The sequence below is a fragment of the Sturnus vulgaris genome, chromosome 3, assembly GCF_052056855.1.
Source record: "Sturnus vulgaris isolate bStuVul1 chromosome 3, bStuVul1.hap1, whole genome shotgun sequence".
NCBI classification, from domain to species: Eukaryota; Metazoa; Chordata; class Aves; order Passeriformes; family Sturnidae; genus Sturnus; species Sturnus vulgaris.
This window is the reverse complement of record NC_142245.1, coordinates 16,871,052-16,883,307: the sequence shown is the minus strand read 5'-3', so window position 1 is coordinate 16,883,307 and position 12,256 is coordinate 16,871,052. Positions and strand designations below refer to the sequence as shown.

Genomic DNA, 12,256 nt, shown 5'->3' with positions numbered 1-12,256 from the left:
GTTTAGAATGATCTTAAAATCTTGAGGTTTCCTTCTCAGTCTCTCTGTTTCATGCTATGCTCAATAATACCATTTATCATCTCCCTTTGTGTTATGGAATGGATTTTATTTAGCAGCACAAGGAAGAAATGGCTGGCTGTAGTTCCATCAGCAAGCCCAATGGAACTGTGGTTTTTGGTTATTCTGGTTTCATGATGTCACTCTCTGTTTTAAAGGGAAATAGGTTTGAAGAGGGATTTGAAAAAAGATGGAGTAATTTGTGACATTGTGCATTGGCTTCTGGGACAGAGACAGCTCTACTGGCACATGGAGAGTCATTGATATGCCAGGTCAAAAAAAAGTCACTTCTGTCATGGCAGCATGAGAGAAAGAAAGAGGACAGAGTGACAAACAAGTTGTTCTTGGTGCTCAGAGTCAGCACTGCTGTCAGAACGGAGGGAAAAACAGTAAAAGAAATGTCAGAAACAGGCAAGCAGGTTGAGAAAGGTACTGCAGGAAGTGGAAATGCACAGAAAATAATGCTGTAGGGAAATGGAGCATGAGGAGGGAAAAATAAGCATTCATGATACCATCATTATGCAGGGCATGAGGTCAATCTGGAAGCTGTGTTTTGGGTTGGCTACAGTCTCATGGAGGCCAGAAACACAGGAGATAACACTGGGCAAAGATAAAGTGGTCAAGGACATGATCTGTCCTGAGTCCTAGAAACACTGCAGAAGAAAAATCATTTATGTTTAGCTATTGCCCAATGTACAATAGAGTACTGTGAGCAATCAGAGCTATCTGGCTACTTCACCTAGAGGAAAAGGGATATGGCAGCATCTCAGTTATAAAAACTGAGAGAACAAAGGAGGCAGTCAAAGAGAAAGATCAGGATTTAATTTGCTTAGTGTTCAGTCACCAAGAGACGTGGGGGTGGCAATATTGCCAAAGCAAAACTGAGTTGAGGAAAATAGATTAAAAGCAGTGAGTCAGATGTGTGAGCTCATAGTGGCACAGCTGATATTTGAAATTGCAGGAAGAGTGAGGATCATAGGAACCTTTACAGGGACATTTCTTCCTGGGTTTTACAGTTCAAATTTCATCAAAATACACACAGTTCAACAACTCTTAGTCACCACAAACCTGCAAGAGCATATCAGAGCCAGAGATGGGAAAGGGAGAACAGTGGGCAGATATGGAGCTGCAGGAATATTCTTTGGATAGAGGTAGGAATTTTAGAGAAAATCCCTCTCAAATTTAGATCCTCACTGAAGACCTCAGTCCTCAGGGGAGTCTTTTGTGAGTAAAGGTTTAGGACTTGTGAGTCAGCTGCTGTAAAGTCCCTTTTGTGGCCATTCCAGGCACTACCAAACTGGATGATCCGAATCAACACGTGGACCATGGAGGCACAAGTCATATTTCTGTCTATGACTACACACAGTAACATAATTTTGTTTAACCAGCTTATCTTTGTTTGCTTTCCACCAATACCACTGTAATTTCTTTTGGTATCCAAATGCATTTTTCTCCCCTTACTCGAACTTTTGTGAAAAGGGAACCACTTTGCAACAGCTCTTTGATTTTTACATACCTGCCTTAGTGTCTGTGATAGTAACATGCTCCTGTATTGCTCTAGAAAGTAGCTTTACATGCACTGTTTCATCTAGTCTTTAATTCTTCCACTGGGGCACTAAATCTGGACTAAGCTGAAATACTAGGACAATAATTCTTAATCCACTGTGGAACATTAAATGAGTGTTAAGAGTGATTTGCTGTATATTATGAACGTGTCTCCATTTCGTTTCCTCTCTGGAGATGCTGATTCACTGATGGAGTGATGTTCTTCCAGGCAAGAAAAGATTAAGTAGAGACAACAGACTCAGAAGTAATAAATAAGGCTGTAGAACAAAACTGCCTAATATTGTATTATTTTTGAAGCCATATATAATCATGTCATCAGAGATGTGCTTGATGCACACATGCGAGGGAGCAGAGTTAAGGTGGTGCCTCTAATCTTATACTGTGCTAGTTCAGGAGGTTACAGAGCTTGCAACTGTATATTTTATGCTGCATCAATCCAGCACTGGGAAGGTTTGCATCTATTTAGCCACAGCAGTGTCCTCTTCATTCCCATCACAGTCAAAGTGTTCTTCAAAGGAATGAGAGCACTATTTCCCCTGCTTCCCACGTGTGAATCCAAGGTGCTGGAGAAACAGCAGGTCCTTCGGTCCCTGAGATCAAAAGCACATGCAGTACAAAGGAACCAAGTTTCCTGCTCCCTGCTTCTGTGTGCAGTATGTGCTCCCACTGTTCCCTTACTCTTGCCCTATTGCAGGGAGGCTGCATGGCTGAAATTCTGGAGACAGGTTTGGATAGTGCCTCTCTAATACAGACAGAACACAGGCTGGGATCACAGGCAGCCTGCCAGAATTGTCACATCACGCTGTCCGAGGGGACCATCTTCAAAACACAGAAGCAATTGATCAAAGACAAGGTTGTTGCTCTTTTGTTTCTGCGATTCTACTGTCCAGGAGGCACCTGGGCTGATGTTGCTGTCCTGGCTGCTTTTCAAGCCTGGGACAGGCAGCACACAGGGAATATTGGGTGTAGGCTGAAAGAAGGGGCTCACTGGATTCTGTTCCTGGGGGGGTTTTTTGGTGATGGCCAAATGGCATATATCTCAGCATGTGCTCATCTCAGCCTGTGGAGCACAGCAACCTACTCCAACTGCAAAGGTAAATTTTAATTGTAACTGTAAAGATAAATGGTTCATTCTCCTGTGCGTGGATCAAGGTGCAGAAAAGAACCTGAGGTTGCTTGTTCATTACAAGAAGCCACATTGCTATAGGAATTAAAAAAGCAGAATGCTCCTTTTGAGCAAACAAATGTCAGAAGACTGGTTGGTCACTACTAGCAGGTCTCTACTGGGAATCCATTTCACTTAATCCAGACTTGCTGAAGATGACTGAAGAGAGGGCTTGATCGTTCCTGAGCAAAATCAGGTATGCAGCGTGCCCCATTTGTTTTTGATGGTGTGTTGTGTAGCTGTGAGAGTTCAAACCTCCAGACACACTCTGGATCTGACCTTCTCCCAGGCCTGGAGCTTGTGCCTGTAATGCCCAGCTCTTCTCTTGCTATAGGAAGGGATGGGTGCCTGTACTGGTGGTCCCAGTGCTCTGTTACTTCTCACTTCATGCTCTGGGGAACTTCAGTGTTTCACAGTAGAGTCAGAGATGACATTCTTAGCACATTCCTTTCATTTCTTTCCCCTGGCATAGCAATTACTATTCTACACAGTGCTGATTCATGTGGTACTTTACAATTTATTTTTAAGGTTTCCCCAAAAACTTGCTTAGTAAGAGTTTTTGCATAATTAGTCCTCAAGATTTGCATTTCAAAATTTCAACACAGTATTTTTTACCTCTTGGAGCTGGCTGCAGGCTTATGTTACCTCCCATATAGCTCTCAATTGAATGAGCTAAATACAGAAAAATGCATTGCTTTTTGCTTCTATTCTCAGAATAGCATTGTTCTTTCTTAATTTTTTTTTTAAACTATTCCGAATTCAATTGCTTCTGCAATAGGCCTTAAAACTTTCCTAATGGAAGGGGGCTGCAGTAGCTGTCAGAAGAATCTTGTGTATTTTTGCAAGCTTGTCAGATTCTCAAGTTTTGCAACCTTGAGTTAGGCCTGGCTGATTTGTGACTGATGGCATCAAGAGAGGTAGTTCTCTTTTTCCTTACTTGTTAATCATATGCCTTAAATTATTGTCAGTGATGGGTTTATGCTCCTCCTTACAGGTTTACAGAGTTTCTGCACCAGTTATATCAATGGATTCAAAGGGAATGATGACAGACTGAACTGTATTTCCTTTCCAAAATCTAGCTTTAAAGTTTCCCTCTGGACTGCAACTCACTGATTTTAATTAATTTCTGGATGGCACTGATTTAAGTAATTTTTCCACTCCTCTCCTCAGAGAAACTATTCGCTACCTGTTTGTAAATGTTCCTTAATATTCTGTCTTCACTTTGCTCTGGGTCATTTTAAAACTCTCCCATTTTTAACTGTTGCTCCTCTTGTGAAGCTTGGACTCTTACCCGCAATTTAAAAACATCTTCTGTCATTTTTGCCTTTGCACTTGTTACTTTGCCATGCCAGTTCTTTTTGATCTTTTCTCACTTGCTCCAAAAGTTCTTTTTTTCTTTTTTTTTTCTTTAAATCTGGCATATAATGTTCTTCAAGTTCAAGCTTGTGATCGTATCTGCTACTGTCTGCCAGCATCCATAACCTCTTCCTTAGAAATAGTTCTTAGCACTTTGCCAAGATGTCATGATGAGAACAAAGTGGGGAAAAGTGCAGTTTCTAACAACATTCATTGACTCCTCCAAGTAATGATCCTTAGCTTTGTCTCCTGACAAAAAGTGCTTGATATGGTGTCTTTTTTGGTCTACCTGCTATGGGTATAAAAATTACCTTTCTCCCTAGTCTTTTGATGTAATTTTAAATGCTATTGCTCCCAACAGGAAGTTTGACTGCCTGGCTTGACAAGTTTAACAAGCTGAGCACCAGTGGCCTATTTCTTTGATGATAAATGGAAGGGGAGGTAAGTGGGGAGTAAGCTACAGGTGCACCATCTCCCTGTGTTACCACAGTCATTCTTTGGGGTTATGAGCCTGTTTGAACCTCTCTCTGCTTGTAAACAAACTGGTAAGGTAGTAAACAAGTTAGTGAACAGCTGGTAAACTCCTGACAAGACACAGCTAAACTCATGCAGCCTCCAAAACAAGGTATCTGCATTCAAACTGCCTATTGGGAATAATTGCAGACTTAGCCCCCAAACCATGCACAGCCATTATCTGGAAGAACATTTGTTGACCCACACCAAAGCCAGGGCTGTGCTGGCAGCTTCACAGCACAGAGACTCACTGTTTCAAATCTGTGTCCAGGCCTACACTTTGAATCCTTTGGATAAGGTGTATGTTGTGCTTTGCTCATTAATTTTTTCTCTGGTGTCACTCCTGGAGTCAAGAAAGAGGTTCAAGATGCCTCTGCCACGCTTCTTGTTCTGGGAATGATGGTAAGGGGTGTTTCCATTACTGCCATGAGATGTGATTGGGCTTTTCAGTACAGTGATAGAAGGCTGACACTGCAGTGGGATCTAAAATGTTTTATAACACTGCCTTCCTAGGCACCTTTTCCTGAAGGTTATATCAGCCACCCTTTGTAAAATTTTATCTGAAGTTGTTCAGTCACACCTAAAAATAGTATGGCAATTATATTGGCCTGGTTAAAAATCTTACAATACTGTGGCTTGGAATGCTTACTTTTTCCAGGCATCATAGAAAAGGCATTTTTGGTAACAAGTAAGCCCTTTTCACTATCTCTAGGAAAACATATCTTGTCCAAATCATAAACTCTGACTAATTTTAATGTGAACACCCTCAATAGAAGCTTGTTCTCTTGGCAGCTGAATTCTTGGCTGTGACATCTGCAGTGAGCATCCTCCAGCTTCTCCCTGGCAGTTCACCTGCCTGTGTGCAGCTCCATGCTGCAACCTGGGACTGGCACCTTCTCCTTTGGAGTGCAGAGCACTGCAGGGTGTGGAGTGGGGAGCAGGCCAGCAGGAGCCAAAGCTAGACACTTGGACTTAATATTACAGGGAGTAGGGAGCTGAACCAGCATCCATACAGCTTTTAATGTCTGTTCTTTCTCATCCAACACTGAAACAAACCAAGGCTTTCTAGAACCTCCGTGTTTATTTGTTGGCAAGTATCTGCATTATCTGGTGATGAAGGATGTGTCCTACATCCTTCAAATTTGTTGACTGAGTTTCTACCTCATGCAACTGATCCCTATGGATGATAACAGACATCTACTGCTACCAATTACTTATTAGCACATGTGGTAGAGATCTGTACTTCAGACCTAATAGGTTTCAGTTCCATTTGGAGGTCACTAGGGTTTCACATAATATCATTTCTTTTCAATTAACATGGGAAGTGACTTGGTAATTCCAGTAAATGACTAGGTACTTAAAATAAACTTGTCTGGAAATACAAATTTCTGTCCAGCTGGCAATTTTAACAATTGACATTTTACTTGAGACAAAACAGAAAAAGTTTCTGTATTTTTGTGGTAGAACATTTTAAAAAATGCCCTTCTAATTTTCTCTGTGAGTTTTGTCCTCAAAGGCTTAAGATGAAGAAAATAGGGTGATCAAAGATTTAATGGAAGGACGACTTTGATTGCATAGATGGTATAAGGCAGGACTTAATCCAAAATTAACATCCTATATGGGTTAATTAAAGGAAACAAATGTGAGAAAGCTTGTTCTACTGTTGAACAGCTCATTTTGCTTGTCTTTAATGCAAATTATCAATGAGATTCCTGTCATGAAAATAAATCTCCTTAAAAATACATCACTTGTTCACACACATGTAAACTAAGGAAAGAGTGTACTCCTACCAGATGAAATTGATGTTATTCAGCTGCAGAGTGAAGGTGATGTGAGTTTCAAAATGCAGTCACTACTTGCTTTTGTCTGGGTTTATGTTTTCTGAAAAATCTTTCTATTTTACTCAGTGGGCTATCAGAGTCCTTAATTAATACGGAATAATGGGGGGCTGCAAACTGATGACTGAAGGGCAGACTTGGAGCAACAAGGGCTTGAAATCCACATTCCCACTTTACTACTGGACTCACATTGCCAAAGGTTATATGTCCTTAGGCTACAACTTCCTTGAGCCTTTCTATAACCCTCCAATTGAATAGAAGTTCAGATAAAAGGAAGCTGTGAAAGCAAATTTGAAACTGTGTAAAAGTGCAAAAAATTATATTTGGCTTATAAATCATGACATCATATTATTATTCTCTTGGAGCAGTTTATGGAGCAGTAAAACTAGAATTCTGTACAGAGATGAAAGTCAATATCTATCCCCATCCCTATACCAACATTAGTACGAAATATTACCAGCCATTGCAAGCTAGGAAGGAAATAAGAAGAATATTAACTAGGAGCCTTTTTTCCATAATATAGTCCCATATTAGAAAACAAACAAATATGTAGTCCTTCTTTGTATACTTACAGAACTTCCTCTCCACAGAGCAATGAAGAGATTCCTGAATGTTTGATTGTGTGACAATTGCAACATCAGGGATATCTCGGGAGGCAGTGATCACCCCCGGTAAGGTGAGAAACTCTACTACAGCACATTTGTATGGGAAGCAGGCATAGAAAGAATTCTAATGTTTTCATTATGTTTTAAAATATATGTGTGAAGGTCACAGCAAAGCTTTTGTTTCATATTTATGGTCCCAAAGGCTTTATCCATTCATTCTGCATATGCTTTTCAGGCTGAGGTTAGAGCTTGGTCACCTCTGTGAACTTTAGGTCAGGCCCCTGACTAGAAAGAGAGTAAGATACATAGTAGCTGTTTAGCACATTAAAAGCTATTCCGTGTCTGGTACGGCCAGGAGGTGGCGGAGCAAGTCTGATTTACCATGTCTGAGTGGCAGGCTCTGGGTATTTTCCAGTCTTGGCACTGTGGAAGGATGGTGAGTTCCTGCAGTTCTCCCATTTGCACCATTTAGTGGAAACTGCATGCACACCACTCACAGCGTTTGCAAGGCTATAAAGAGGCTTCCAGCAAGCTTGCACAGCTCTCTAGGAAATGATAGCTGGTGTTATTTTTTCTCTCCTTTTTTTCCCTTTCTCTTTTTAAATTATGATTTTGCACTGCTGACTCAATTCTGTTGTTCACTAGCAGTTTGGCCAGCACATCCTTTCAGAGGCAAGAATGAGTGTTCCTTGTGCGCACATCCTTGCAAGCAAATGACACTGACCCTGCCCACAACAGCACATAGTCACAAAAGCACATCGATCAAGCAGGGGCCTGACAAGTAATGGCAAATATATATACATAATTCTGCATAACTGTTAATTCAACTGCCTCTTCTTTCTCTGCTTGTTGCTTCGTCACATTGTAAGTGACCATGTGATAAGCAGAGAGAAACCATTTGAGAGGGCAGAGCAGATAAAAAGAAGAAAAAGCAAATAGAGAGTGACAAACTGGCCACTATCAGCTGGGGTACTTTTTGTATCAACTTCATCTGCAGTCAGCTCTGGGGTGGGTCAGCAGATGATGGGTGTTACCGAGGGAAAAAATCAGATGTTGCACCAAAGTGCTGCCAATAATTTGGTAATCTAAACTGTATCTGCTTGTACATTAGTCTGTTGAAAAAGCAATAGGCTTCAGCAAAACCTGTCTTTTTCTTAAATGCTACTGGTGCCCCTTAGCAACAAACACCAAAAGTTTATTAACATAAAGCAACCCCAAAATCTCTGTATGTTAGGTTTAGTGGGCTGCAGCAGCTGCAGCATAGATACTGGTGCCTTTACAAAAGAAGGCATTTACTGTCTTCTGCCTCTCATGTGGAGTTTTTTAATGTCTGATTCCCTGGGGCAGCTGTGAGAGGGGAGATAGAAGATAGTAATTATTTGTGATCATTTGCCCTCATGTGTGAGGGCAAGAAGAGAAGATAATAATAATTTCCTTAGGGTTTGATCACCTTTGAGAAAACACAGGACCAGTTTTGGTCTTACTGTTTTAAGGGACTCAAAAGCCTAATAGATGGCAATGGAAATAGAGGGAAGCTCCTTCAGTCAGGACTGCAAGAGAAATAGATGATGCAGAGGTTTTTGTGCACAGGATCGGATATGAAGTCAAGAGAACCATGCATGAGGGAGACAGGCAGTGAGGAGAAGTGAACAGAGGATTCTTTGCACTGAAAGTATTGGAGTTATTATGCTCTAAATTCTGCATTTATTGTCTGCTGGCTTCAAAGCAGCAATGTACGATAGAATCTGACCCTAAATGGATGTAGTTGTCAGAATCAACAATAGCAAGCACAGATAGAAAGAGATGTGATATCTTCTCTCAATCTTGCCTCTGGTAATAGTTACTGCTAGAACTCAGAACTCCCTCAGAGGAGGGAGGGAAACCGTATTTCTTCGAATACCTCTGCTAACAGCTCTGTTGTTTTTTAAATTCTAAGAAAGGACCAGCTATATAGCTAGGAAGAAATCACACAAAAATCCCCAGCACTGCCACTCTCCAGGGGTTTTCCCCAACCTTCTAACTGTTTTAGCCAAGTACAGATAAGATCTATGCCCTGAACACTAATGCAGACAGTGCCCCCAGACAGACAGACTCAGACCTGAACAGAATTGCTTGGGTAAGAGAAAAGGTCGCCTACCATGGCCTATGTGGCCCCTGACTGCTCTGCTAATACCAGATGCAGAGATGGCATCTGGAAGACCACCTTATGGCCACAGGTGACTGAAATGAGAGCAATTAGCACAAGCAGACAGACAGAATGTGGAGATCCTTGTAACTACAAGTTTCTCCTCACCAGGCTGGACAGGCATCTATCACTGAAAAGCCACATATCTGTGGTTCCTTCTCTAGGTTTGGAAACAGCTCTGTGCATGTTGCTGCAAGTCCTTTCACATCAAACCTGGGCTGTGGCTGCCATGCATTGCTTTAAGCATCCAGGTCCAAATTTCACATCTAAACCAATGATGCTTGGATCAGAAATGCTATTTTGATCCTCCTCTTTTTTTAGTTGCCCTGGCCTTGAGGGTGATGGCTTAGAATAGCAGAAATATTTAAAAACTCTGCCAAGCACTGTGCTGACAAAACAGCGATTTGTATGAGCTCTGTACTTCTGGCTAATCTCAGCACAGAGTTCAGATGCTGAATGAATCTTCTTTTCTCTCATCACTCAGTGTATTAACTCGAGGTCATGCTCCACTGACACTTGCAAACAGCACCCGCCTCTGTCACAGCCACGCATAGAAGGAGCCTGAAAGGAATTAACTCTGTCTAATAAACATCCCTGGCTTGCACACAGCCCCTCAGGATGGGAGAGACAGCAAACTGGGACTGATGGCAAACTCTTGGAGGAGGGAGTAGGATTTAGCCTACAGAAAAGGAAATACTCCCATTTTCAATGTCATCACAAATGAATAATGTCATAGATATTTCACTTATGGCTTGTTTTCAGACATCTACAAAGTCTAGTAGTCGTTGCAAAGCCAGCTGCCTTTGTTGTTTGTGTTTACAGTTAAAAGACACCAAATGATACTTTGCAGCCCTATGTTCCAAAGCACAGTGCTCTGAATCACTTCAGGAGAAAGAAGTGGTGACAGGATCTAAGAATATAGAGAGAGCAGACCAATAATACCAGCAGTTAAAGAACTTTATTTCTTAAAGGAAAATTAATTCAGCAGCAATAAATAAAAGTGCTGCTCACCAGAAAAACCTCATATTGCTGATGTGCAACATCACATAAATGTGAGGTTAGGAGATGTGAGAACATCTGTGCAACTGTTATCTAAGGGCAGATCAATTCTTCTCCTTTCCTCTTTTTTTCTTTCCCATTTCATTCCAGAAGCTTCAGGAGACTTCTTGCGCTGGTGCAAACTAACTATTTTAGGAGTGGAAGCAATCATTTGTATTCTCATCCCAGAATCACCAGGTACTTCACTGAAAGTTTGATAAGACCTTACTGTGTATGTGCTGTAGGAAAAAAAAAATTGTTTGTATTTTGTGCTCCAACAAGAAACTGAGCCTATGGGAAGAGCTACTGAAGATCCCCATAGGCAATAGTCCAACCTAGGATGGAAGTCAGTACTTCTACCTTTTGTACTCTTCTCCCTGATTAATGCTTTCTCACTAATGAGAAAATCTATCCAGGGCAAAAAGGTTAGGAGTATTCCATCCCAAAGATGAACATTTGGATGTTCTGGTTTGTTTTGCCTCCCTTTATGCCCAGAATAGGTTTACTAGGGTGGTTGGAAGGAAGTGACCAATTCTTCTGTGATATTAATGTTACTTATTTGTCGAGAAGACTATCAAGAACTGTCTTAGAAAAATATTAAAGCTGAACCATATACCAATAAAAACAGACAAATTTACTCTGGCAGCTGCAGTAGTGAATCTAGCTTATTTTTGCTGTGTCTCAGCAGTGTGGTATGTGATTCTATGGTCATTTCATTTCATTTCAGAGTTTCCTTTTGACATAAGATGAAGTCTAATAACATCTCAAATGGAGTTACTGGAAAAGGTAACTATTTTTATTATAAACAAGGAATTTTGTGCATCTTCCTACCACATGCAAAGGCACCTATGACTCTTGCTAGAGAAGTGAACAGCTGTTCTAATCATCTAAATTAGATCTGTGCAAAGACCTCTGCATCTCTAACGTGCAGAGGCAAGCAAGCAGTGCTAGAAGCAGAGGTTGTGTGTAGATTTCCTCCTGACACTGCTTTGATCAAAAGTTCAGGGTGTGAAAAACACTGGTGCTGCCTCAATTCTCAAATTTATTCATCAAGATACAGCCTATGGTTGATAACTATGAGATTCCAAAGTGAGAAGTGACATGTTAAGCAGGTGATAGGATATTTACTGTCTGAAATCACGAGTTTAAATATTATCTTTTTCTTTTGAGAAAATATGCCAGTTTTTGAGGCTACAGGCAGCAAAAAGAATGGTGATGTTTTGGCAGCTAGAATGCAAACTATTAAATGGCACAGTATTCTTATGGATCCTGGAAAATGGAGATGTTGACTGTTTTGGTGAGAGCGCAATACTGACTCTCTGACTATGATTAAGTTGCTATTGCTCAGCTGGGGTATTGTTCACAGTAATCTGGGTCTTGCTCATGCTGACTCACATCTCCTGCGTTCTCAGCAGGGATTTGTGTTTTTTCACAAATTCTGGCCTCTAAGGTTCTGAGCCTCCTGTATCTTGACGAGTGTGGGAGGCCTGGGATCAAACATCAGGGAGCAGGAGCAGTCACTGCTAGAGCTTCCTAATGTGAAGGTGTCATACAATGCCCAGGTCCTGGGATCCAGCATGGATTTTTCCTCTTGAGGGGAGGGCAATGGGAGGAAGCCAGAATGTGAGTCAGAAAGGTACAACATTGTACTTAGAAAAGGATGGCCTTTTCAGTTAGTTTTGTTGTTTTATTTAACTGCTCTGCATCCTATTTTATATAATCTTAGGGAACCAACCAGGCCTCGACCATCATGAATGGCAGAAAGTGAACACTTGTGGAAGTGACTTAAGCAGGTTTTCACAAGACAGTGTGGTGGATGACTCCACAACCTCCATAGGCAGCATTTCCAATGTTTAACCCCCCTTTCAGTGGAAGAATTCTTCCTGATATCCAAAAGGAATCTCTCCTGGTACAACTTGAGGCCATTTCCACT

The 12,256-nt window shown here is 41.2% G+C and overlaps 1 long non-coding RNA gene across 1 annotated transcript; it reads left to right on the top strand.

Moving 5' to 3' along the window:
• The first annotated feature begins 4,125 nt into the window (after positions 1-4,125).
• LOC148224198 (uncharacterized) lies at positions 4,126-10,923 on the top strand. Its single transcript, XR_015802164.1, has 3 exons — positions 4,126-4,585; positions 7,086-7,171; positions 10,435-10,923. It is a non-coding gene; the product is annotated as an uncharacterized LOC148224198 (long non-coding RNA).
• The last annotated feature ends 1,333 nt before the right edge of the window (positions 10,924-12,256 follow it).